Raw genomic sequence first — 25221 nt, 5'->3', positions numbered from 1 at the left:
AGCTTTTATTGGGAGCATTTTACGTAACATTTATCCGGCGCTCTAGGCTGAGCACTTACATCGGGGTTTCCATATAAATTTCCAAGTTATGTAATTCAGATGAAACCCCTGCAGGATCCATTCACTGTAATGAGGCAGCAGAGTTACTCTGGACACCGTCTGGCCTCTGTTTAGCGGTGTCCTTTTTTTCAGAAGTGCACAAAACTGTGGCCAACCGCACTTTTATGCACGCCTAAAACAAATGACACCGTGAGATCCCAGGCTAGACGGCGTCCACAGTGGCCTATATCTGCCTCATTACAGGGAATCTTCCGTCATGGGTTCCGGCTGAATCATGTATTTCAGAGATTTACACGGAAACTCTGGTGTAAGTGCTCAGCGCAGAGCACAGGATAAATGTGGGCAGAGCCTTACTGGGATCTTTGGGGACATAATAAACAAATCAGTAGCAGGTGAAGAATTGGTTTTATTTATTTTTTACGCCATTCCTAGTGTGATATAACTGATTAGATTACTTTATTCTTCGGGTCGGTGCGATTACAGAGATACCGGATTTATATCGGGTTTTTATGACTGACAGCTGTCACACACTAAAGACGCTTTTTTTGCAAAATCTAGTTTTTGCATCACCATATTTTGAGAGCTATAATTTTTCCATATTTCGGCCGACAGTCATGTGACGGCTTATTTTTTGCGGGACGAGTTGACATTTTTATTGGTACCATTTTTGGGTACGTGACATTTTTTGATCGCTTTCTATTCCGTTTTTTGGGAGGTAAAATTAACAAAAACAAACAATTCAGGAATTGTTTTTTGAGGTTTTTTTTTATGCCGTTCTGCATGTGGTAAAAGTGATCAGGCAGCGTTATTCTTCGGGTCAGTACGTTTACAGCGATACTACACTTACTGTATTTTTTTTATGTTTTGGCGCTTTTACACAGTAAAACAATTTTATAGAAAAAAATATTTTTTTTGCATTGCTTTATTCTGAGCGCTATAACTTTTTTATTTTTCAGCTGATGGAGCTGTATGGTGGCTTTTTTTTTGCGGAACAAGATGACGTTTTCAGTGGTACCATTTTTATTTCTATTTTGTATTTTGATCGCATTTTTTTCCACTTTTTGTTTGGCGATATGATGAAAAAGCATATTTTTTTGCTCCGTTTTTTATTTATTTTTATTACGGTGTGCACAGAAGGAGTTAACTAGTGTGACAGTTTTATAGCTCGGGTTGTTTCGGATGCGGCGATACCAAATATGTGTACTTTTTTTTGTTTTGTAAAAATATATGGATTTATTGGTTTAATATTTTATTTATTTATTTTTATTTATTTTGTGATTTTTTTTTTAATAGTTTAAAAACTTTTTTTTTTACTTTTTTTTACATTTTTTCTTAGTCCCTGTATGGGACATTTATTTTTATTTTTCTGATCACTGATCTCATGTAATGTAATAGACATGTATTACATTACATTACATGAGATCTTCCCTGACTGTTTCAGTCAGAGTCTCCTGTCTGGCTACAGCTGCAGCTGAGCCAGACAGGACACCATATATGGCAGAGCTGGAGGCGGTCATGTGACCTCCAGCTGCCATTGCAACCCCAGGTCCTGAAAGGACTCGGAGGTCTTCGGAGAGGTAAGTTGACGACCCCCTCTCCTCCTTCTGTCTCCTATATGCCGCGATCACTATAGATCGCAGCATATAGAAGACAGCAAAGGGTTAACATCACTGGGACCTGATCTAATCAGGTCCCGATGATGTTCCCTGTCAGAGCTATTGCTCTGCACCGGAATCGCAGCGCTTGCAGGACCCTGGGGGTCCTGAGCGCTGCGAGACCACCCACCGTTTTTAAACGTCAGCGCTGCACAGATCCCAGCAAGCGCCGACGTTTATCTACAGTGGGCGGTCGGGAACCGTTTAAAGACACACGGAGCAGGGCCACAGTAACAAGGTACGACATGTTCCCATTAGAATGGAGAGGGTCTGCTATACAATTATAGGGTATGCAGTGAGTCCAACGGCTGACTAATTTTAGGAAAAACCACACTAAGAATTTAAAGACACACGGAGCAGGGCCACAGTAACAAGGTATGACATGTTCCCATTAGAAAGGAGAGGGTCTGCTATACAGTTATAGGGTATGCAGTGAATCCAACGGCTGACTAATTTTAGGAAAAACCCCACTAAGAATTTAAAGACACATGGAGCAGGGCCACAGCAACAAGGTACGACATGTTCCCATTAGAAAGGAGAGGGTCTACTATACAGTTATAGGGTATGCAGTGAGTCCAACGGCTGACTAATATTAGGAAAAACCCCACTAAGAATTTAAAGACACACGGAGCAGGGCCACAGTAACAAGGTACGACATGTTCCCATTAGAAAGGAGAGGGTCTGCTACACAGTTATAGGGTATGCAGTGAGTCCAACGGCTGACTAATTTTAGTAAAAACACCACTAAGAATTTAAAGACACACGGAGCAGGGCCACAGTAACAAGGTACGACATGTTCCCATTACAAAGGAGAGGGTCTGCTTTACAGTTATAGGGTATGCAGTGAGTCCAACAGCTGACTAATTTTAGGAAAAACCCCACTAAGAATTTAAAGACACACGGAGCAGGGCCACAGCAACAAGGTATGACATGTTCCCATTAGAAAGTAGAGGATCTGCTATACAGTTATAGGGTATGCAGTGAATCTAACGGCTGACTAATTTTAGGAAAAACCCCACTAAGAATTTAAAGGCACATGGAGCAGGGCCACAGTAACAAGGTACGACATGTTCCCATTAGAAAGGAGAGGGTCTACTATACAGTTATAGGATATGCAGTGAGTCCAACGGCTGACTAATTTTAGGAAAAACCCCACTAAGAATTTAAAGACACATGGAGCAGGGCCACAGTAACAAGGTACGACATGTTCCCATTAGAAAGGAGAGTGTCTGCTTTACAGTTATAGGGTATGCAGTGAGTCCAACGGCTGACCAATTTTAGGAAAAACTCCTCTAAGAGTTTAAAGACACACAGAGCAGGGCCACAGTAACGACAAATTCCCATTAGAAAGGAGAGAGTCTCCCATAGTGTTGGCCTATGCAGTGAATGCAAGGGCTGCCAAAAATTTGGAAGCACTTCAATGCCCCTTGGAAGAGACGTGGAGGAGGACCTCATAAAAAAATTATTCCCATTAGAAAGGAGCGGGCCTCCTATACTTGTAATGCACATGCAGTAAGTGTATGGGCTGACAAACATTTACCCCTGGGGGCGTATACATTAACAGACTGTATCAAAAACATTTTTTACGGGCATCATAAACACCCTTCAAAAAAATTAGGTGGGTGTTGCATCACGGACCACGGTCATCCTGGTGATATGGTGGTGGAGGATGAGGAGAAGGAGGAGGACAAGAGCAAATAGCCAAAATCAGGAAGCGTATACCCATGTCTGGGTGTGAAAAGGTGCATGGGAATACACCTCTCAAGAAAAGACACTGGATTGGAGTTTATGTTACGCTGCTATCATTCCGTGGTGTTGACAAGTCTTTCCCAATCCAGCCCTTGTTCATTTTTATAAGAGTCAGCCTGTCAGCATTTTCAGTTGACAGGCGGATGAGCTTATCAGTTACAGTTATATGAAAAAGTTTGGGACCCCTATTAATCTTAAGCTTAATGTTTTATAAAAATTGGTGTTTTTGCAACAGCTATTTCAGTTTGATATATGTAATAACTGTTGGACACAGTAATGTTTCTGCCTTGAAATGAGGTTTATTGTACTAACAGAAAATGTGCAATCTGCATTGAAACAAAATTTGACAGGTGCATAAGTATGGGCACACTTATCATTTTCTTCTTTTAAATACTCCTACCTACTTTTTATTGACTTACTAAAGCACTTTTTTTGGTTTTGTAACCTCATTGAGCTTTAAACTTCATAGCCAGGTGTATGTAATCATGAGAAAAGCTACTTAAAGTGGCCACTTGCAAGTTGTTGTCCTGTTTGAATCTCCTCTGAAGAGTGGCATCATGGGCTCCTCAAAACAACTGTCAAATGATCAGAAAACAAAGATTATTCAACATAGTTGTTCAGGGGAAGGATACAAAAAGCTGTCTCAGAGATTTAACCTGTCAGTTTCCACTATGAGGAACATAGTAAGGAAATGGAAGAACACAGGGACAATTCTTGTTAAGGCCAGAAATGGCAGGCCAAGAAAAACATCAGAAAGGCAGAGAAGAAGAATGGTGAGATCAGTCAAGGACAATCCTCAGACCACCTCCAGAGAGCTGCAGCATCAACTTGCTGCAGATGGTGTCACTGTGCATCGGTCAACTATACAAAACACTTTGCACAAGGAGAAGCTGTATGGGAGAGTGATGCGAAAGAAGCCGTTTCTGCAAGCACGCCACAAACATAGTCGTCTGAGGTATGCAAAAGCACATTTGGAGAAGCCAATTTCTAATTGGAAGAAGGTCCTGTGGACTGATGAAACCAAGATTGAGTTGTTTGGTCATACAAAAAGGCGTTATGCATGGCGGCAAAAAAACACAGCATTCCAAGAAAAACACTTGCTACCCACAGTAAAATTTGGTGGAGGTTCCATCATGCTTTGGGGCTGTGTGGCCAATGCCGGCACCGGGAATCTTGTTAAAGTTGAAGGACGCATGGATTCCACTCAGTATCAGCAGATTCTTGACAATAATGTTCAAGAATCAGTGATAAAGTTGAAGTTACGCAGGGGATGGATCTTTCAGCAAGACAATGATCCAAAACACCGCTCCAAATCTACTCGGGCATTCATGCAGAGGAACAATTACAATGTTCTGGAATGGCCATCCCAGTCCCCAGACCTGAATATCATTGAACATCTGTGGGATCATTTGAAGAGGGCTGTCCATGCTCGGCGACCATCAAACTTAACTGAGCTGGAATTGTTTTGTAAAGAGGAATAGTCAAAAATACCTTCATCCAGGATCCAGGAACTCATAAAAAGCTACAGGAAGCGACTAGAGGCTGTTATTTTTGCAAAAGGAGGATCTGCTAAATATTAATGTCACTTTTCTGGTGGGGTGCCCATACTTATGCACCTGTCAAATTTAGTTTGAATGCAGATTGCACATTTTCTGTTCTTACAATAAACCTCATTTCAAGGCAGAAACATTACTGTGTCTAACAGTTATTACATATATCAAACTGAAATAGCTTTTGCAAAACCACCAATTTTTATGAAACATTAAGCTTAAGATTAATAGGGGTGCCCAAACTTTTTCATATAACTGTATAATTCCATCGGCGGCACTAAAAACCCGCTCTGATAAAACTCTGGCCGCAGGGCAGGCTAGGACCTCCAAGGCATAGAGGGCCAGTTCATTCCACGTATCCAGCTTGGATACCCAATAATTATAAGGAACAGAGGAATCACGGAGGACGTTGGTATGGTCGGCAAGGTACTACCTCAGCAGCTTCCCAAACTTTGCACTCTTTGTGAGAGTACCTCGCGCCTCAGGGCCAGTCCGATGGGAGGGTCTGAGAAAACTCTGCCAGAACTTTGACAGTGTTCCCCTGCCTCTGCTGGATTGCAGTTGTGTCTCTCTCGCCTGTTCTTGGTTGTCCAACGAAGTGTGCCCTCTGCCGCCAGCGTTTTCAGATCGGAATTTTTTTAATAGTTCCGCAACAAGGGCCTTCTGGTACAGCCCCATTTTTGTACCCCTGTCCGCCTCAGGAATAAGAGATATAAAGTTCTCCTTGTAGCATGGGTCTAGAAGTGTCACCAACCAGTAATGGCTGTCACCCAAAATTTTGAGAATACGAGGGTCATGGGAAAGGCAGTGTAACATAAACTCAGCCATGCGTTGCAGACTACTAACAGGCAACACTTCCGTGTCCTCACCAAGAGGATGACTGACCATGCTCTCCTCCTCCTCTCTGTCCTCGGGCCATCCACGCTGAACAGATGGTATGACAGGTGTGCAGGTAGTACCATCTATAGTGCATGCAACCAGCTCCTGCCCTTCCTCCTCCTCTTCCTCTTCCTCATTGTCACCCAATCCACATTGGGATGACTTGAGGCTTAGCTGTGTGTAATCACCTTGTATGGTTCCTTGCTCCATCTCATTGTGCTCCGCCTGCAATGCATCCTCTTTGATTGTGAGCAGAGAGCGTTTCAGAAGACAGAGAAGCGGGATGGTGATGCTAATTATGGCATCATCGCTGCTCTCCATCTTGGTGGAGTCCTCAAAGTTTTGGAGGATGGTACATATGTCTGACATCCATGTCCACTCCTGAGGTCTTATGTGTGGAGTCTGAACTGAATACCGACGGCCTTGTTTATGCTGGTTCTCAACAACTGCCCTCTTCTGCTCACAAATCCTTCCCAACATCTGCAGAGTAGAGTTCCAAGCGTGGGAACATCACACACCAGTCTGTGAGCCGGAAGTTGCAAATGCTGCTGAAACACTGCAAGGGCAGCGGAAGCTGTAGCTGACTTTCTACAATGGGCACACAGGCGGCATACTTTAACAAGCAGATTCGGCAGCTCCGGGTAGGATTTGAGAAACCCCTGAACCACGAGGTTAAGCACATGGGCCAGGCATGGTACGTTACATAGTTTATAAGGCCGAAAAAAGACAAGCGTCCATCCAGTTCAGCCTATTTCTTGTCCACTGCAGCTATTCCGCAGCGTTGATCCAGGGGAACGCAAAAAAAAACAAAACAAAACAAAAAAAAAAAAACATGCGGTATAGGCCAATTGACATCATTGAGGAAAAAATTCACTTCCCGACACCAATCTGGATTAATTAACTATCACTAAGCATAAGATGTAATTTTATTGTTCTCAAGAAAGGCGTCCAGGCCTCTCTTGAACTCATTAAGTGAGTTGGACATCACCACTTCCTCTCCCAGAGAGTTCCAGAGTCTCACGGCTCTGACCGTAAAGAATCCCCTTCTATGCTGGTGCAGGAACCTCCTTTCCTCCAGACGCATAGTGTGCCCCCTCGTCTTTGTCACCATCCTTGGTATAAACAGGTCATGGGAGAGATCTCTGTACTGCCCCCTGATGTATTTATACATGTTTATGAGGTCTCCCCTAAGCCTTCTCTTTTCCAACGTAAATAGGCCTAATTTTGACAACCTCTCTGGGTATTCTAGTCCCTCCATTCCCTTTATTACCTTAGTCGCCCTCCTTTGTACCCTCTCTAGCTCCAATATGTCTTTCCTGAACACCGGAGCCCAGAACTGTGCACAATATTCTAAGTGCGGCCTTACCAGCGCTTTATACAGAGGAAGAACAATGTTCTCATCATATGCCCCTATTCCTCTTCTGATGCATGCCATGACTCTATTTGCCTTCGCAGCTGCTGCCTGACACTGGGCACTCCAATTTAATTTGCTATTAACCAAGACGCCCAGGTCCTTCTCCATGTCAGATTTCCCCAACGGTTTCCCATTTAATATGTATGGGTGACTGCTGTTTTTCTTTCCCATGTGCATGACCTTACATTTATCGGCATTGAACCCCATTTGCCATTTTTTGGCCCAACTCCCCAATTTATCGAAATCCTCCTGTAGCTGTGCCCTATCCTCATCTGTGTTAACTACTTTACAAAGTTTAGTATCATCTGCAAATATTGCTATTTTACTATGCAACCCTTCCACTAGATCATTAATAAATATATTAAATAATATAGGGCCCAAGACAGACCCTTGAGGCACCCCGCTAGTAACCCTGACACACCCTGAGCTTACTCCATTGATAACCACCCTCTGCTTTCTATCACTCAGCCAGCTATTTACCCACTTACACACATTATCCCCCAGACCAAGCATTCTCATTTTATATACCAACCTTTTGTGTGGCACGGTATCAAACGCTTTGGAGAAGTCAAGGTATACAACATCCACTGACTCTCCCCGGTCCAGCTGTGAGCTCACCTCCTCGTAGAAGGCAATCAGGTTTGTTTGGCAGGAGCGATCTCTCATGAATCCATGTTGATATGGAGTTAGACAGTTATTATCATTAAGATATTCTACAATAGCATCTCTAAGAAATCCTTCAAACAATTTACCCACAACAGACGTTAAGCTGACTGGTCTATAGTTCCCAGGGTCACTTTTAGACCCCTTTTTGAATATTGGTACCACATTTGCTTGGCGCCAGTCTAGTGGGACAGTCCCTGTCCATAAAGAGTGCTTGAATATAAGATACAGCGGTCTGTCTATCACATTACTTAATTCTTTTAGTACCTGGGGGTGTATGCCATCTGGGCCTGGTGACTTGTCTATTTTGATATTATTTAGGCGTTTCTGAACTTCCTCCTGGGTTAGGTGGGTGATATTTAGCGGAGGGTTTACTTTATCACTTTGCATTTCCTCCGATAAATTGTTTTCTTTTGTGAAAACAGTGGAGAAGAAGCTATTGAGTAGGTTTGCTTTACCCTCATCGCCCTCTATGATTTTACCCAGGTTATTTTTCAATGGGCCAACTCCATCAGTTTTAATCCTTTTACTGTTTATATAGTTAAAGAACAGTTTGGGATTCGTTTTACTTTCTTTGGCAATTAGTCTCTCTGTCTCCTCTTTTGCTATTCTTATTTGTTTCTTACAGATTTTGTTTTTTTCCCTATAAGATATTAGCGCTTCCTCACTGCCTTCTTGTTTAAGTTTACCGAAAGCCCTTTTTTTGTTTTTCATTGCCCTCTTGACTTCCTTATTTAGCCACATTGGCTTCCTCCTATTCCTAGCCCTTTTATTCCCATAAGGTATGTACCTTCTACAGTGACTATGTAGGACTGTTTTGAAAATTTCCCATTTTCTATCCGTGTTCCTGTTACTGAAGATACTATCCCAGTCTATAAGGTGAAGGGCATCTCTTAGCTGATCAAACTTTGCCCTCCTGAAGTTCAGTGTTTTTGTGACTCCCTTGCTGGGCACCCTACTGAAGCACATGTGGAATTGAATAATGTTGTGGTCACTATTTCCCAGGTGCCCCCCAACCTGCACCTCAGTTATTCTGTCTGGCCTGTTAGTTAATATTAAGTCTAAAAGGGCCGTCCCTCTAGTTGGTTCCTGCACAAGTTGTGACAAATAATTGTCTTTGATAATTGACAGAAACCTGTTTCCTTTCTGAGATCTACAGCTTTCGGTTTCCCAGTCTATATCGGGGTAGTTGAAGTCCCCCATAATAATCACCTCGTTATTTTTTGCTACTTCGTCTGTTTGTCTCATTAATAGACTTTCCGTGGCTTCTGCTATATTTGGTGGTTTATAACAGACTCCTATGATAATTTTATTATTGTTTTTTGCCCCATGTATTTCCACCCATAAGGACTCGACCTCCTCATTTCCCTCCCATACATCCTCCCGTATTGTAGGCTTTAGACACGTCTTTACATATAGACAGACTCCACCCCCTTTCCGATTTCTTCGATCCCTTCTAAACAGACTGTAACCCTGTAAGTTAACTGCCCAGTCATAGCTTTCATCCAACCATGTCTCGGTTATTCCCACTATGTCATAGTTATCTGTAGATATTTCTGCTTCCAGTTCATCCATCTTGTTTGTCAGGCTCCTGGCATTTGCTAGCACGCAGTTTACACGATTTTGTTTTGTTCCAATCTTCTCCCTGTGGATTGTATTAGAAATTTTCTTACCTTCCTTCCAAGTATCTTGTCTTGGACCTTCTTTGTCGCACTTCATATCTTTCATTAGTATGTCCTCTGGTTGCATGTTCGTGTCCGGCGTTTTTCTTCCCATCCCCTCTTCTTCTAGTTTAACGCCCTCCTGATGAGTGTTGCGAGTCTCCTGGCGAATGTGTGTTTCCCGGGTTTGTTGAGGTGTAGTCCGTCTCTGGCAAGGAGTCCATCATAGAGGTAATTCACACCGTGGTCCAGGAATCCAAATCCTTGTTGTCTGCACCATCGTCTCAGCCAGCTGTTCACATCAAGGATCCTGTTCCATCTCCTGACGCCATGCCCGTCTACTGGAAGGATAGAAGAAAAAACTACCTGCGCATCCAGTTCTTTTACTTTCTTCCCCAATGCTTCAAAGTCCTTGCAGATTGTCGGTAGGTCCTTCTTTGCCGTGTCATTGGTGCCAACATGTATCAGAAGAAATGGGTGGACATCCTTGGGACTGATGAGCTTTGGTATCCTATCGATAACATCCTTGATCTTCGCCCCTGGGAGGCAGCATACTTATCTTGCAGTTATATCCGGTCTGCAGATAGCTGCTTCTGTTCCTCTCAGTAGTGAGTCTCCCACCACCACCACTCTTCTTCCCTTCTTGGCTGTCCTTTTTCTTGTCGCTTCTGGGTGTTTCTGGGTGCTCTTTTCTTTTTTGCTTGCTGGTAGTTCCTCATCCTTAGGTGTGCCATCTTCGTCCTCCACAAGTCCTTGGAATCTGTTTACGTGTGTGAGCTCGCCTCGCCTCAGAGCTGCCACCAGGTTCCGACCATTGTCACACACGACCATGCCTTGCTGTAGGTTCAGCGGTGTGAGCCACATATCTGCCTGCTCTTTCAGAGCTGTCCACAACTCTTCAGCATTGTGCGGTTTTTCACCTAAGCATATTAGCTTCAGCACAGCCTGTTGCCGCTTGGCCGAGGCAGTGCTGCAGTGCTTCCAGCTTGTGACTGATGTGGTCATTTCGGAGATGGAGGTTGAAGAGGAGGTGGAGGATGAGGAGGATGAGGTGCAGGAGTTGTAGACCATGGGGGCAACCCTGATTGACCTAGGGCCCGCAATCCTTGGCGTCGGGAGGACGTGTACCGTCCCAAGGTCTGACTGGGTCCCGGCTTCCACTATGTTAACCCAGTGTGCCGTCAGCGAGATGTACCGTTCCTGCAAACAAGTACTTGTCCACATGTCCGTGGCTAGGTGGACTTTACCGGTAACTGCGTTGTTGAGAACGTGGCTAATGTTTTGGGACACATGCTTGTGTAATGCGGGGACGGCAAACCTGGAGAAATAGTGGCGGCTGGGGACCGAGTACCGAGGGACGGCCGCTGCCATCAGGTTGCGGAATGCTTCCGTCTCCACGAGCCTAAAAGGCAACATTTCGAGCGCAAGCAGTCGTGAAATGTGAGAATTTAGTAGTGTAGCCTGTGGTGCATTGGCTGCATATTTGCGCTTGCGTTCCAAGGACTGGGGTATGGACAACTGAACGCTGAGCTGGGACAAGGACATGGACGTGCTTCCTGATTCTGCTACTTTAGAGTGTGCAATGACAGCTGCAGTGCAGGAGGCATCTTCGCATGCACCATGGACAGGGGATTGGCTTGCATCCACAACAGCGGAAGAAGCAATGGTGCCACCCGCAGACACTGTTCCTGGACTCTGGGGATCGGCCCACAAAGTCGGGTGCTTTGCTGCCATGTGCCTGATCATGCTGGTGGTGGTCAGGCTGGTCGTTTTGCCACTCCTGCTGATGATGGCCTGGCAGGTGGTGCAAATGGCCTTTTTAGTGTTATTGGCAGAGTCTTTAAAAAACAACCAGACTCGGGAAGACCTAACAGTCTGGGTTGCTCGGCGAGCTACCCAGAAATACTCGCCGAGCTTGTCGAGCACCATGATGCTTGGGCGAGTACCGAGTAGTGGCGAGCTCGTTCGCTCATCACTAGTTGCATACTCTTTGGCATCTTGCAAGGCCAAGTCATAATATGCCTTCTGGGGTTCACCCGTCAGGTATGGCGCCCATTGCTCTGGCGGAAGCTTCTCTCTCTCGATGACCCTCTCGAATACCATCAGAAAGGCTTCTACATCATCCCCCGGGGTAATTTCCTTCAGAGCTCCCCTTAACTCCTTTTGGAAAGCAAAGCCGTCCACTGACATTATCGGTGGAGCTGTTGCTGTGCCACGGATCGCCTTTGCGAGCAAATCGATCTGCTGCTGCTGTTGTCGTCACTGGTGCTGTTGGGCCTGGTTCTCAAGCTGGAGCTGTTGCATAAGCAGCTTAGTGGTCTTCTGTTGTGCCATCTGCTTTTGCTGCAGCATCTGCTGGTGCTCCGCCTGCTGCTGGTGCTGTGCCTGCTGTGCCTGCTGCGCCTGCAATAGATGCTTAAGCAGGTCCTCCATTTTGTCCGGCGTCACTTGCTGGCTTATGGCTGACTTCACCCAGGACATGCATCACCTCCTGTAACAGTCACACATGTTCGCTGGGAGTTTTTCCAGCAATTCCAACACCACTTGTGGTAAAGTCTCTCACTCTGATGCACTTGGAGGTAGATATAGGACACTGTCTCTTTAAATGACGTGGTTTATTATAATAATCAGCATAAACAACAGCCAGGTGGAAAACATAAACTTAGCCTTTCTGGCATAACAGGAAACAAAAAGGGGAAAAAAGGTACAAACAGTCCTTACTTTGGCCGAGGTTTGGCCACTCAGGGATAGCAAATAGCACACGGTCCAGGTTAGCACAAACAAGCTCCTTTCTCTCTGGAACTAGCTTACACACATTGAACACTGTAAAGACTGGCTATTTAAAGCCCAGACCACTCCATGGATTGGATATAGGGTGGGTGGTGTCCCTACCTGCACTTCACCATCCACTAAAAACATGCCCTTGTAAACCTGAGCCGTTAACCCTCTCTACACCTAATGTGCAGGACAAACTTCCATGTTTCACATCACTGAGGCTAACATATCTCCTTTCCGACACACTGCCAGTGACTTTGTCACAATCCCAAAACTTTTTCTGCAAATTTAATGTGCTTCATTATGCTCTGGGGCCTCTATAGACACAAAAGTTTAATAAACAAAGGTAGAAAAAAATGACACTTACTTTGCCAGGCTCTCATTTATCAAGCTGTGCTGAGCTTTTCTGCTCCAGTCTGGAGGTCTGTTCCAGTCTGGTCTGATACATCCAGGCATCTTTGGTTTCTAAGCACTTGACTAGGCCTCATAACATCATGACATGAGCTACTTTGATGTCATGATGATGTGCGAGGCCAAGTAAAGTGAAATCATGATGTTGGGGCAACGCAAGTCATGATTTCATGTGGTGCTTTCATGATGTTTTGAGGCCTAGTCAGCGCTGAGAGCCTGAACATTCCAAAATGTGGCACATCTGACTAGAGTGCATATCTGAAGACTGACTGGAGCTGAAAGGGGCTGCATGGCTGGAAAGATGAGGGCTGGGATGTGATATAATTTTTTTTATATTTTTTAATTCCTTTCTAGCAATTTAAAATGTAGCAAAATGGTAAGCAAGAAACATTTTGAGGAATTTGCATGATACCATAATCTACAAATTTTGGGAAATTGTAAATAAATTAGTTTAGTTTAGAATTAATTTACCCCTTTACAGCCTGGGGTGTAATAGTACGCACCAGGCTGTCATCCCTTGTTCAGCGCGGGCTCCAGTGCTGAGCCCACACTGAACCGGGCACATGTCAGCTGATTTATACAGCTGACATGTGCTCTCAACAGCCACGGGTGGAATCTCAATTCACCCGCAGCTGTTAACATGCTAAATGCCGCTGTCAATCTCTGACAGCGTCATTTAACAGCGCCACGCCGGAAGTGTGTCACTTACCTTGCCCATCGGTGACCCCGTCACGTGATCGCGGGTCACTGATGGGTTTGGCATGACAACCCTGGGTCTGCAGCAGAGTCTATTGGTTGTCATGTGCTTATCGCTATGAGCGCCACCTAGTGGTCGGCGCTCATAGCACAGGAGCATTTCTGCTACATAGAGGTGATCTGCTCATCACCTCTATGTAGCAGAGGCGATCAGACGGTTGCTGCTTCTAGTCTCCAATGGCGACTATAGATGCCAGAAAAAAGTGTAAAAAAAATGTTTTTAAAACAATATAAAAGTTTAAATCACCCCCCTTTCGCCCCATTCAAAATAAAATAATAATAAAAAAACACACATACACATATTTGGTATCACCGCGTTCAGAATCAGCCGATCTATCAATATAAAAAAAATTAATCCGATCGGTAAACGGCGTAACGAGAAAAAAATTCTAAACACCAGAATTACGTTTTTTGGTCGCCGCAACATTGCAATAAAATGCAATAACGGGCGATCAAAACATCGGATCTAACCCAAAATGAAATCAATAAAAACTTCAGCTCGGCACGCAAAAAATAAACCCTCACCTGGCCCTAGATCTTGAAAAATGGAGACGCTACGGGTCTTGGAAAACGGCGCCATTTTATTTATTTATTTATTTTTTTAGCAAACTTTTAATTTTTTTTCACCACTTACATATAAAAGAACCTATACATGTTTGGTATCTATGAACTCATAATGACCTGGAGAATAAGAATGGCAGGTCAGATTTAGCATTCAGTGAATGTGGTAAAAAAAAAAAAAAAAAAAACATCTGTGGTATTGCACTTTTTTTGCAATTTCACCGCACTTGGATTTTTTTTCCTATTTTCCTGTACATGATATGGTAAAACCAGTAATGTCGTTCAAAAGTACAACTTGTCCCGCAAAAAGTTAGCCCTCACATGGCCATATTGACCAAAAATAAAAACGCTATGGCTCTGGGAACAAGGGTAGCAAAAACTGAAAATGCAAAAAACGGAAAATCACAGGGTCCTTAAAGGGTTAACTCATCTTTAATGCTGGTCCCTTAAATAAATGGAAGACCTTGTAATATAACAACAATATGGATTGGCCAAAACAAGAAAAATTATTGTTTATTTGATACACTACCTCATCTGGAGAACAACCTGTCCATACATCGCCTCTGACACAGCTCCTCTGTTTTCCACACCAGTCTTCAGGTCTTCTGGCGTCTTCTTCTGTCACTGAGGACAGTGATTTGCCTTATGTGGTCATATGGAAGGCAATACACATCGTTGACTGCATGAAGCCAAAAACTGACTTTAAGGCTGGAAAGAAATGCCAGAAAAACCCATAACCGACCTGAGGGACTGAGGAACTGCAGTGGAGGTAGGGGCAGCTTAAGAACAGGTGCAGATGCTAGGACAAGTGAGTATAATATATTTTATAGATTTACCCCCATCCCAGTTCTCAAAAGAAGACAGCAAGAGAGCAAGCTGGCTGCCATTATGCTGGATTAATGCAAAAATGCAGAAAAACTTCAGCTGCTAAATTATGTGATTTCAGAAGGATAGACAGGTGTGTGTTTTTGAAAGTGTATGTTGCTTTTACATTTTGTTGTCTAGCAAATTTAAAACTCTGATAGCAGTAGAAAAGTATATACACGGGAAAGTTCCTGCCAAAAAGGATAACATTCCTACACATGGTCACAACACTAAATTTTGGCGTAACATTCCTTAGTAATTATGTTTTATAATGCAAAGCTAGATAGTTATTAATAAAATCTCATTGACAGCAGAATTCAAAATTGAAAACATTGTTTTCAATAAATTTGCCTGCCTAAATTCACTCATTCGATGGTCTTTTTTTACCTTCAATTTGCTTCTGACTCCCATGTCTCTTCTTAAAAGAGCCAGAGGACTTTGAATCCTTTTGCCATCTCAATAAATCAGGCCTGTTAGCAAATTTAATATACAATTATCAATGCATTTACTCACTTTCTTATTATCACACAAGTCTCTTTATCTGATTATAAAATCTAAAATGTTGGGATTGTCTGTGGTCATTTTAATAAAAAACAGCAAAAGTTGAATGAATAAAGATCAACTATATTGTACCTCACAAGTCTATGATTTGTACAAATTCCATCAATTGTGAAAACAAGTTGAATTTCATCACTTCTCTGGTCAAGGTCTTAGAGTACTATTGAATTAAATGCGGAAAAACTGAGCAATTTTATTACTCAAGACAACCTTGACCTTCTAGACATTCCTAATATACAATGGTAAAATCTGTAGTGTAACCTTGTGAATGTATTTATAGTTGTGTGCCCTGAGATCAGAGATTTATTGTGATAATGCACTTTATTTTGCATAAATGTCTTATTTCTAGTCTTCAACAGTGACCTTCATCACTGACTGTGATTCCTTGTGCTATTGCTACTGTTTAATTAATTTTCAATATTTCTCTAAATTAAATTTTCCTATTATATGTCTATTAAAATGCTAAAATAATATATGAATTTTCAGTATTGAAGCTCTTTATCATGGCACTGTGCTGCTGATAAAAGACAAAAGGTTTGCTGGATATAACAGTGCAGATTTCAACAAAGCCTAAAAGACAAGAAATATCTCTAAATCGTAAAATATACTGTCATTTGCTTGGACAAAATATCAGTTTTAAAGAATTAATTTCATCTTCATAAGTGGTTAGAGATGAACAAACCTTTTGAAATTAGAGTTTGCCAGTTTACGGAAAATTTTCCCCAAAAAATATCAAGTAGAACGGTGCCACAATATGTAGAACATTTTGCCGTCCCTTAATATGTTATGAAATCTGTTTCACTGTTAATATAGGAGACAGAGTCCAAACTTTTGTACATCAAGGAAGATGTGAAATGCATGTACTTTACATTGAGTGCGTTCCATCAGTTACATTGGCACTGCTGCTGCCATCTGTCATATTTCTCTCTCCCTATTGATGCATGAAAAAGTTCGGACACCCATGAACAAAATTACTGTTATTGTAAACAGTTAAGCAAGTTTAAGATTAAATGATCTCTAAAAGGCCTAAAATTAAAAATGACACATTTCCTTTGTATTTTGGGAAAAAAATGTAAATATATACAGTACAGACCAAAAGTTTGGACACACCTTCTCATTTAAAGATTTTTCTGTATTTTCATGACTAAGGAAATTGTACCTTCACACTGAAGGCATCAAAACTATAAATTAACACATGCGGAATTATATACTTAACAAAAAAGTGTGAAACAAGTGAAAATATGTCTTATATTCTAGGTTCCTCAAAGTAGCCACCTTTTGCTTTGATGACTGCTTTGCACACTCTTGGCATTCTCTTGATGAGCTTCAAGAGGTAGTCACCGGAAATGGTTTTCACTTCGCAGGTGTGCCCTGTCAGGTTTAATAAGTGGGATTTCTTGCCTTATAAATGGGGTTGGGACCATCAGTTGTGTTGTGCAGAAGTCAGGTGGATACACAGCTGATAGTCCTACTGAATAGACTGTTAGAATTTGTATTATGGCAAGAAAAAAGCAGCTAAGTAAAGAAAAACGAGTGGCCATAATTACTTTAAGAAATGAAGGTCAGTCAGTCCGAAAAATTGGGCAAACTTTGAAAGTGTCCCAAAGTGCAGTTGCAAAAACCATCAAGCGCTACAAAGAAACTGGCTCACATGAGGACCGCCCCAGGAAAGGAAGACCAAGAGTCACCTCTGCTTCTGAGGATAAGTTTATCCGAGTCACCAGTCTCAGAAACTGCAGGTTAACAGCAGCTCAGACTAGAGACCAGGTCAATGCCACACAGAGTTCAAGCAGCAGACACATCTCTACAACAACTGTTAAGAGGAGACTTTGTGCAGCAGGCCTTCATGGTTAAATAGCTGCTAGAAAACCACTGCTAAGGACAGGCAACAAGCAGTAGAGACGTGTTTGGGCTAAAGAACACAAGGAATGGACATTAGACCAGTGGAAATCTGTGATTTGGTCTGATGAGTCCAAATTTGAGATCTTTGGTTCCAACCACTGTGTCTTTGTGCGACGCAGAAAAGGTGAACGGATGGACTCTACATGCCTGGTTCCCACCGTGAAGCATGGAGGAAGAGGTGTGATGGTGTGGGGGAGCTTTTCTGGTGACACTGCTGGGGATTTAGTCAAAATTGAAGGCATACTGAACCAGAATGGCTACCACAGCATCTTGCAGCGGCATGCTATTCCATCCGGTTTGCGTTTAGTTGGACCATCATTTATTTTTCAACAGGACAATGACCCCAAACACACCTCCAGGCTGTGTAAGGGCTATTTGACCAAGTAGTAGAGTGATGGGGTGCTACGCCAGATGACCTTGCCTCCACAGTCACCAGACCTGAACCCAATCGAGAAGGTTTGGGGTGAGCTGGACCGCAGACTAAAGGCAAAAGGGCCAACAAGTGCTAAGCATCTCTGGGAACTCCTTCAAGATTTTTAGAAGACCATTTCCGGTGACTACCACTTGAAGCTCATCAAGAGAATGCCAAGAGTGTGCAAAGCAGTCATCAAAGCAAAAGGTGGCTACTTTGAAGAACCTAGAATATAAGACATATTTTCAGTTGTTTCACACTTTATTGTTAAGTATATAATTCCACATGTGTTAATTCATAGTTTTGATGCCTTCAGTGTGAATGTACAATTTTCATAGTCATGAAAATACAGAAAAATCTATAAAACAGGTGTGTCCAAACTTTTGGTCTGTACTGTATATATATTTTTTCAATTTTAAAAATGACAAAAAGGAGACCTTTGGAGACTTGTGTGCTCAGATAATTTTGACCAATGGTTTCATACCTTAATTAGCCTGATAGGGTTATGGCTTGATCATTATCATCGTTAGGAAAGGTCAAGTGGTGCAAATGTTCCAGTTTTATAAAAACCCAGATTCCACTAATCTTGTGGCAAAAAACAGCGAATTCTTCTTAGCAGCTGCCTTGCACATTGAAAGAAAACAGTGCAGGCCCACAAAGTAGGAGAAGGTTATAAGAAGGTAGCAAAGCGTTTTCAAGTTTCCTTTCCTCAGCTTGAAATGTAATTAAGAAATGGCAATTAAACGGAGCAGTGGAGGTCAAGATAAGGTCTGGAAGACCAACCAAAATTTCAATGAGAGCTGCTTGTAGGATTGCTAGAGAGGCAAATCAAAACCCCTGCTTGACTGCAAAAGAACTTTAGAAAGATTTAGCAGACTCTGGAGTTGTGGTACAGTGTTTTACTGTTCAGAGACACCTGCACAAATATGGCCTTCATGGAACAGTCATGAAAAGAAAACCTCTCCTGCGTCTTCACCAGAAAATGCTGCTTCAGAAGTATGCAAAAGAACATCTAAACAAGCGTGATGCATTTTGGAAACAAGTTATGTGGACTAATGAGGTTAAAATAGAACTCTCTGGACACAATGATCAAAGATATGTTTGTGGAGAAAAAAGGGCACAAAATTTCAACAAAGAACATCTCATCACCAACCATTAAGCATGGGGGTTAATCAATCATATTTTCTGGTTGTGTTGCAGCCAATGGCACGGGAAACATTTCACTAGTAGAGGGAAGAATGGATTCAATGAAAATTCAACAAATTCTAGATGCAAACATAACACCATCTGTAAAAAAAGCTGAAGTTGAAAAGAGGATGGCTTCTACAAATGGATAATGATCCTAAATCAAAATGCACTATAAACTATCTCAAAAGTCTCAAGCTGAAGATTTTACAATGGCCCTCAGTCTCTTGATCTGATTATCATTGAAAATCTTTGGCTAGACCTCAAAATAGCAGTGCATGCAAGACGACCCAGGAATCTTACATAACTGGAAGAATTTTCCAAGGAAGCATGGATGAAGATCCCTTAAATAAGAATTAAAGGACTCTTAGCTGGCTACAAAAAGCGTTTACAATCTGTGATACTTTCAAAAGGTAGCCCTACTACTGTAGGTATTAACGATGTATTGTAGCCAACTTTTGCATTGGCCCATTTTCCTTTTTAGAATTTTTAAACTGTAATAGATGGAAAAAAAAAAATATATGTATTTGCCTTAAATACAAGGAAATGTGTCATTTTTAACTTCAGGCCTTTTAGATATCATTCGATCTTCAACTTGCTTAACTGTTCACAGTAACAGTAATTTTGACCAGGAATGCCCAAAACTTTTAAATGCCACTGTAAAAGCATCAATAGTGCCTTTTTCTGTCCCTTTGTGGAATGTGCTGTGTGCCCCAAATCTTATGATGAAATGCATAAATTGGAGCTATTTGGCTGTTCCTCATCTTTTATGCTGGCTGTGATAGTTCCCCTTGATTGGCTGAGCTAGACCATGTCATGTCAGCTGAGAAGACTGAGAGGAGGCTTAATAGCTGTCTACAAATATCTCAAGGGCTGTTACACTGTAGAGGGATCAGCTTTATTCTCATTTGCACAAAGAAAGCAATGGGATGAAACTGAATGGGAGAAGATGCAGATTAGAAAATACTTTTTGACAGTGAGAGTGATAAATGAGTGGAACAGGCTGCCATGAGAGGTGGTGAGTTCTCCTTCAATGGAAGTCTTCAAGCAGAGGCTGGACATCTCTCTGAAAAGATTTAGCGAATCCTGCATTGAGCAGGGGTTTGGACAAGATGACCCTGGAGGTCCATTCCAACTCTACCTTTCTATGATTCTATGATTCTATGTGATAAGGAAACCCGCTGACCATGACTGAATAGCCTGATATTTTTTCACTGGTAAAATAATTAAAAAATCTGAACATGTTTAGCATCATCGTAATCGTACTGATGAGAACAATCATATTATGAAGTCATTTTTACCACAAAGCGCACTCTGTAAAAACAATTCCCAAACAGCAATGTCAGAATTGTGTTTTTTCACAATTTCTCCCCACTTGGAATATTTTACTGTTTTCCAGTACACAATGTGGCAAATTAAAGGTTTCATTCAAAAGTACAACTCATTCTTCAAAAAACAAGCCCTCATATGTAATGATGGGCAGACCCGTGCATTTTAGGGTTCGTCGTGTTTAAAAAAGTTTGCACCAGAATGATACTCGAATTCGGACCCTAACCCAGACCCCATTCAAATGCTGAGGGGCCTGAACATCCAGCGTTTCCCATGCTGTTATCTGTGTGACAGCGCGGGAAACACTGGCTCTGATCAGTGGTAAGTTCATTGCTACAGTTCCCATACTGTCACGCATATGGCAGCGTGTGAGCCAGCAGCTCAGTACAGCGGTAAAAACGTTACCGTCGGTCATGGACATTGGCTGATGAGAGTTCCACTCTCGTGTGGCTCCTGTTCTCGCTGGTAGCAGCGAGGGCGGGCAAGGCTGATGAGAGTATTCACCGGTAGTGTTGAGCGATACCTTCCGATATCAGGAAATATCGTATCGGATTGGATCGGGCCGATACCCAAAAAGTATCGGATATCGCCGATTCCGATACCGGAAACCAATGCAAGTCAATGGGACACAAATATCGGAATGAAAATAAACCCTTTCTTTCCTTGTAGGTTAATTCTACATGAAGGAAAACAACTAAGAATAATGTAGAATGACATGAAAAGCCGGCAATTCATCAGCGGCATACACCGGTACCCGACAATTTACAACAGAAAGAATAGAGCTTCACACATAGATTAGATAGATAGAAACATGTCAGTCACATATATATGAAGTACAGTGACAGTGTTGCTTACTGTACTTGTCATTTAGTGTAAAGGATTTATTAAAAAAAATATTAGTGTTTTCGTGCACCGTCTCTTTAAAAAAGCCGGCCGGCAATTCAGCAGCGGTACCCGACAATTTATAACAGACAGAATAGAGCTTCACACATAGATTAGATAGATAGAAACATGTCAGCCACATATATAAGAAGTACAGTGACAGTGTTGCTTACTGTACTTGTCATTTAGTGTAAAGGATTTATTTAAAAAAATAATAGTGTTTTCATGCACCGTCTCTTTAAGAAAGCCGGCCGGCAATTCAGCATCTGTACCCGACAATTTAGAATAGAAAGAATAGAGAATCACACATAGATTAGATAGATAGAAACATGTCAGTCACATATATATGAAGTACAGTGACAGTGTTGCTTACTGTACTTGTCATTTAGTGTAAAGGATTTATTAAAAAAAATATTAGTGTTTTCGTGCACCGTCTCTTTAAAAAAGCCGGCCGGCAATTCAGCAGCGGTACCCGACAATTTATAACAGAAAGAATAGAGCTTCACACATAGATTAGATAGATAGAAACATGTCAGTCACATATATATGAAGTACAGTGACAGTGTTGCTTACTGTACTTGTCATTTAGTGTAAAGGATTTATTTAAAAAAATAATAGTGTTTTCATGCACCGTCTCTTTAAGAAAGCCGGCCGGCAATTCAGCATCTGTACCCGACAACTTAGAATAGAAAGAATAGAGAATCACACATAGATTAGATAGATAGAAACATGTCAGTCACATATATATGAAGTACAGTGACAGTGTTGATTACTGTACTTGTCATTTAGTGTTAAAATAAAGGATTTATTTTAAAAAAAATTGGCGTGGGGTTCCCCTTAATTTTAGGCTCTAGCGGAGGTTAAGCAGACAGCTGGGGCAAATGTTTGAAGCCTGGGAAGGGGGTAATACCCACGGAGCTTCCCAGGCTACTAATATCAGCCCCAAGCTGAATACCTAGCCTTTACTAGCTATTAAAATGGGGGAACCCCCCCAAAAAAAATAACGTGGGGTCCCTCCTAATTTAATAGCTAGCACAGGCTAGGCAGACAGCTGGGGGCTGATATTAATAGCCCAGGAAGGGTGCCATGAATATTGGCCCCCTCCCAGGCTAGAAACACCAGCCGTCAGCCGCCCCAGAAATGGCGCATCCATAGGATGCGCCAATTCTGGCACTTAGCCTCGCTCTTCCACGCTGCCCTGGTGCGGTGGCAGGGGGTAATAGGGTTGGGGTTGATGTCAGCTTATAATGCCAGCTGACATCAAGCCCAGGTTAGTAATGGAGAGGCGTCTATAAGACACCCCCATTACTAACCCCATAGTCAAAGTTAAAAGAAAACACAAACACCCAGAATAAAGTCCTTTAATTGAAATAAAGACACAATTCTTTATTGTTCTAAATTAAACCATACTTACCATCACGCCCATTCCAGCTGAAGCCAACGATCTCCTGCAATAAAAGTAAAATAATAAAGCAACCTCATCCTTACCTTTCCATGGCTCCCACGACAGCTTCAGCTCTGCTACATCGAGATGACAGGCTGGACCGCAGCAGAACGCTGCCATCCAGCCTGTCATCCCGCAGACACTGAGAAGCGCAGGCATGCTTGCGCTCCTCAGTGTCTCTCTGTGACGTCATCCAGATGAGCCGAGTTCATGTCCAATGAACTCAGCTCACCTCATGCACGTCACTGACAGCGTGGGAAAATTCTCCTGCACTCAGCGCTTCAGCGTGAGAATTCTCCCACGCTGTCAGTGACATACATGAGGTGAGGTCATGTCCAATGAACTCAGCTCACCTCATGCACGTCACTGACAGCGTGGGAAAATTCTCACGCTGAAGTGCTGAGTGCAGGAGAATTTTCCCACGCTGTCAGTGACGTGCATGAGGTGAGCTGAGTTCATTGGACATGACCTCGGCTCATATGGATGCCGTCACAGCCAGACACTGAGGAGTGGAAGTATGCCTGCGCTTCTCAATGTCTGCGGGATGAGAGGATGGATGGCAGCGTTCTGCTGCGGTCCAGCCTGTCATCTCGATGTAGCAGAGCTGAAGCTGTCGTGGGAGCCATGGAAAGGTAAGGATGATGTTGCTTTATTATTTTACTTTTATTGCAGGAGATCGTTGGCTTCAGCTGGAATGGGCGTGATGGTAAGTATGGTTTAATTTAGAACAATAAAGAATTGTGTGTTTATTTCAATTAAAGGACTTTTTTCTGGGTGTTGTGTTTTTTTAAATACTTTACTAGAAATTCATGGTGGTCATGTCTAATATTGGCGTGACCCCATGAATTTCGGGCTTAGGGCCAACTGATAATGCCAAGCTGGCCTTAACCCCTTTATAACCCAGTGAGCTACCGCACCAGGGCCCTGGATGAGTTGGGTACAGCGCCAGAAGATGGCGCTTCTATGAACGCGCCATTTTCTGGGGCGGCTGCGGACTGCAATTTGCAGCGGGGGTGGCCCAGAAAGCTTGGGTCTCCCTGCGCTGCGGATTCCAGCCCCCAGCTGCCTAGTTGTATCTGGATGGGCACAAAAATAGGGCGAAGCCCCACGCATTTTTTTTTTAAATTATTTCATGAAATTCATGGAATAATTAAGAAAAAAAGGGCTTCCCTATATTGTTGTGTCCAACCAGGTACAAATAGGCAGCTGGTGGTTGGGGGCAGCCCATTCCTGCCTGCTGTACCTGGCTGGACACAAATATAGTGCGAAGCCCCACGTCAATTTTTTTTTAATTATTTCATGAAATAATTTTTTTAAAAAAGGGCTTCCCTATATTGTTGTGTCCGGCCAGGTACAAATAGGCAGCTGGTGGTTGGGGGCAGCCTGTTCCTGCCTGCTGTACCTGGCTGGACACAAATATAGGGCGAAGCCCCACGTCAATTTTTTTTTAAATAAATCCTTTATTTTAACACTAAATGACATTTGAGGAGTTAATAAAGATGCAGTCCCTAAATTATTATTTATTTTTTAATTAATTTTTCCCAAAACTTTTGACGTGGGCTTCGCCATATTTTTGTATGCCAGCCAGGTACAGCATCCAGCTTCTATGAACGCGCCATTTTCCGGGGTGGCTGCGGACTGCAATTTTCAGCGGGGGGGGGGCAGAAAGCTTGGGCCTCCCTGCGCTGCAGATTCCATCCCCCAGCTGCCTAGTTGTACCTGGCTGGACAGAAAAATAGGGAGAAGCTTCACGTATTTTTTTTTTTTTAATTATTTCATGAAATTCATGAAATAATTAAGAAAAAAAGGGCTTCCCTATATTGTTGTGTCCAACCAGGTACAAATAGGCAGCTGGTGGTTGGGGGCAGCCCGTTCCTGCCTGCTGTACCTGGCTGGACACAAATATAGTGCGAAGCCCCACGTCAATTTTTTTTAAATCATTTCAGGAAATTCATGAAATAATTAAAAAAAATTGATGTGGGGCTTCGCCCTATATTTGTGTCCAGTCAGGTACAGCAGGCAGGAACGGGCTGCCCCCAACCACCAGCTGCCTATTTGTACCTAGCCGGACACAACAATATAGGGAAGCCCTTTTTTTCTTAATTATTCCATGAATTTCATGAATTTAAAAAAAAAAAATGTGGAGCTTCACCCTATTTTTGTGTCCAGCCAGGTACAACTAGGCAGCTGGGGGCTGGAATCTGCAGCGCAGGGAGGCCCAAGCTTTCTGGGCCCCACCCGCTGCAAATTGCAGTCCGCAGCCGCCCCGGAAAATGGCGCGTTCATAGAAGCGCCATCTTCTGGCGCTGTACCCAACTCATCCAGGGCCCTGGTGCGGTGGCTCACTGGGTAATAAAGGGGTTAAGGCCAGCTTGGCATTATCAGCTGGCCCTAAGCCCGAAATTCATGGGGTCACGCCAATATTAGACATGACCACCATGAATTTCTAGTAAAGTATTTAAAAAAAACACAAACACCCAGAAAAAAGTCCTTTAATTGAAATAAACACAC

This window comes from Phyllobates terribilis, unplaced genomic scaffold (assembly GCF_046119375.1).
Source record: "Phyllobates terribilis strain yellow unplaced genomic scaffold, ASM4611937v1 Scaffold_4__5_contigs__length_816908805, whole genome shotgun sequence".
Classification (NCBI taxonomy): domain Eukaryota; kingdom Metazoa; phylum Chordata; class Amphibia; order Anura; family Dendrobatidae; genus Phyllobates; species Phyllobates terribilis.
Note: the sequence above shows the minus strand (reverse complement) of the source record.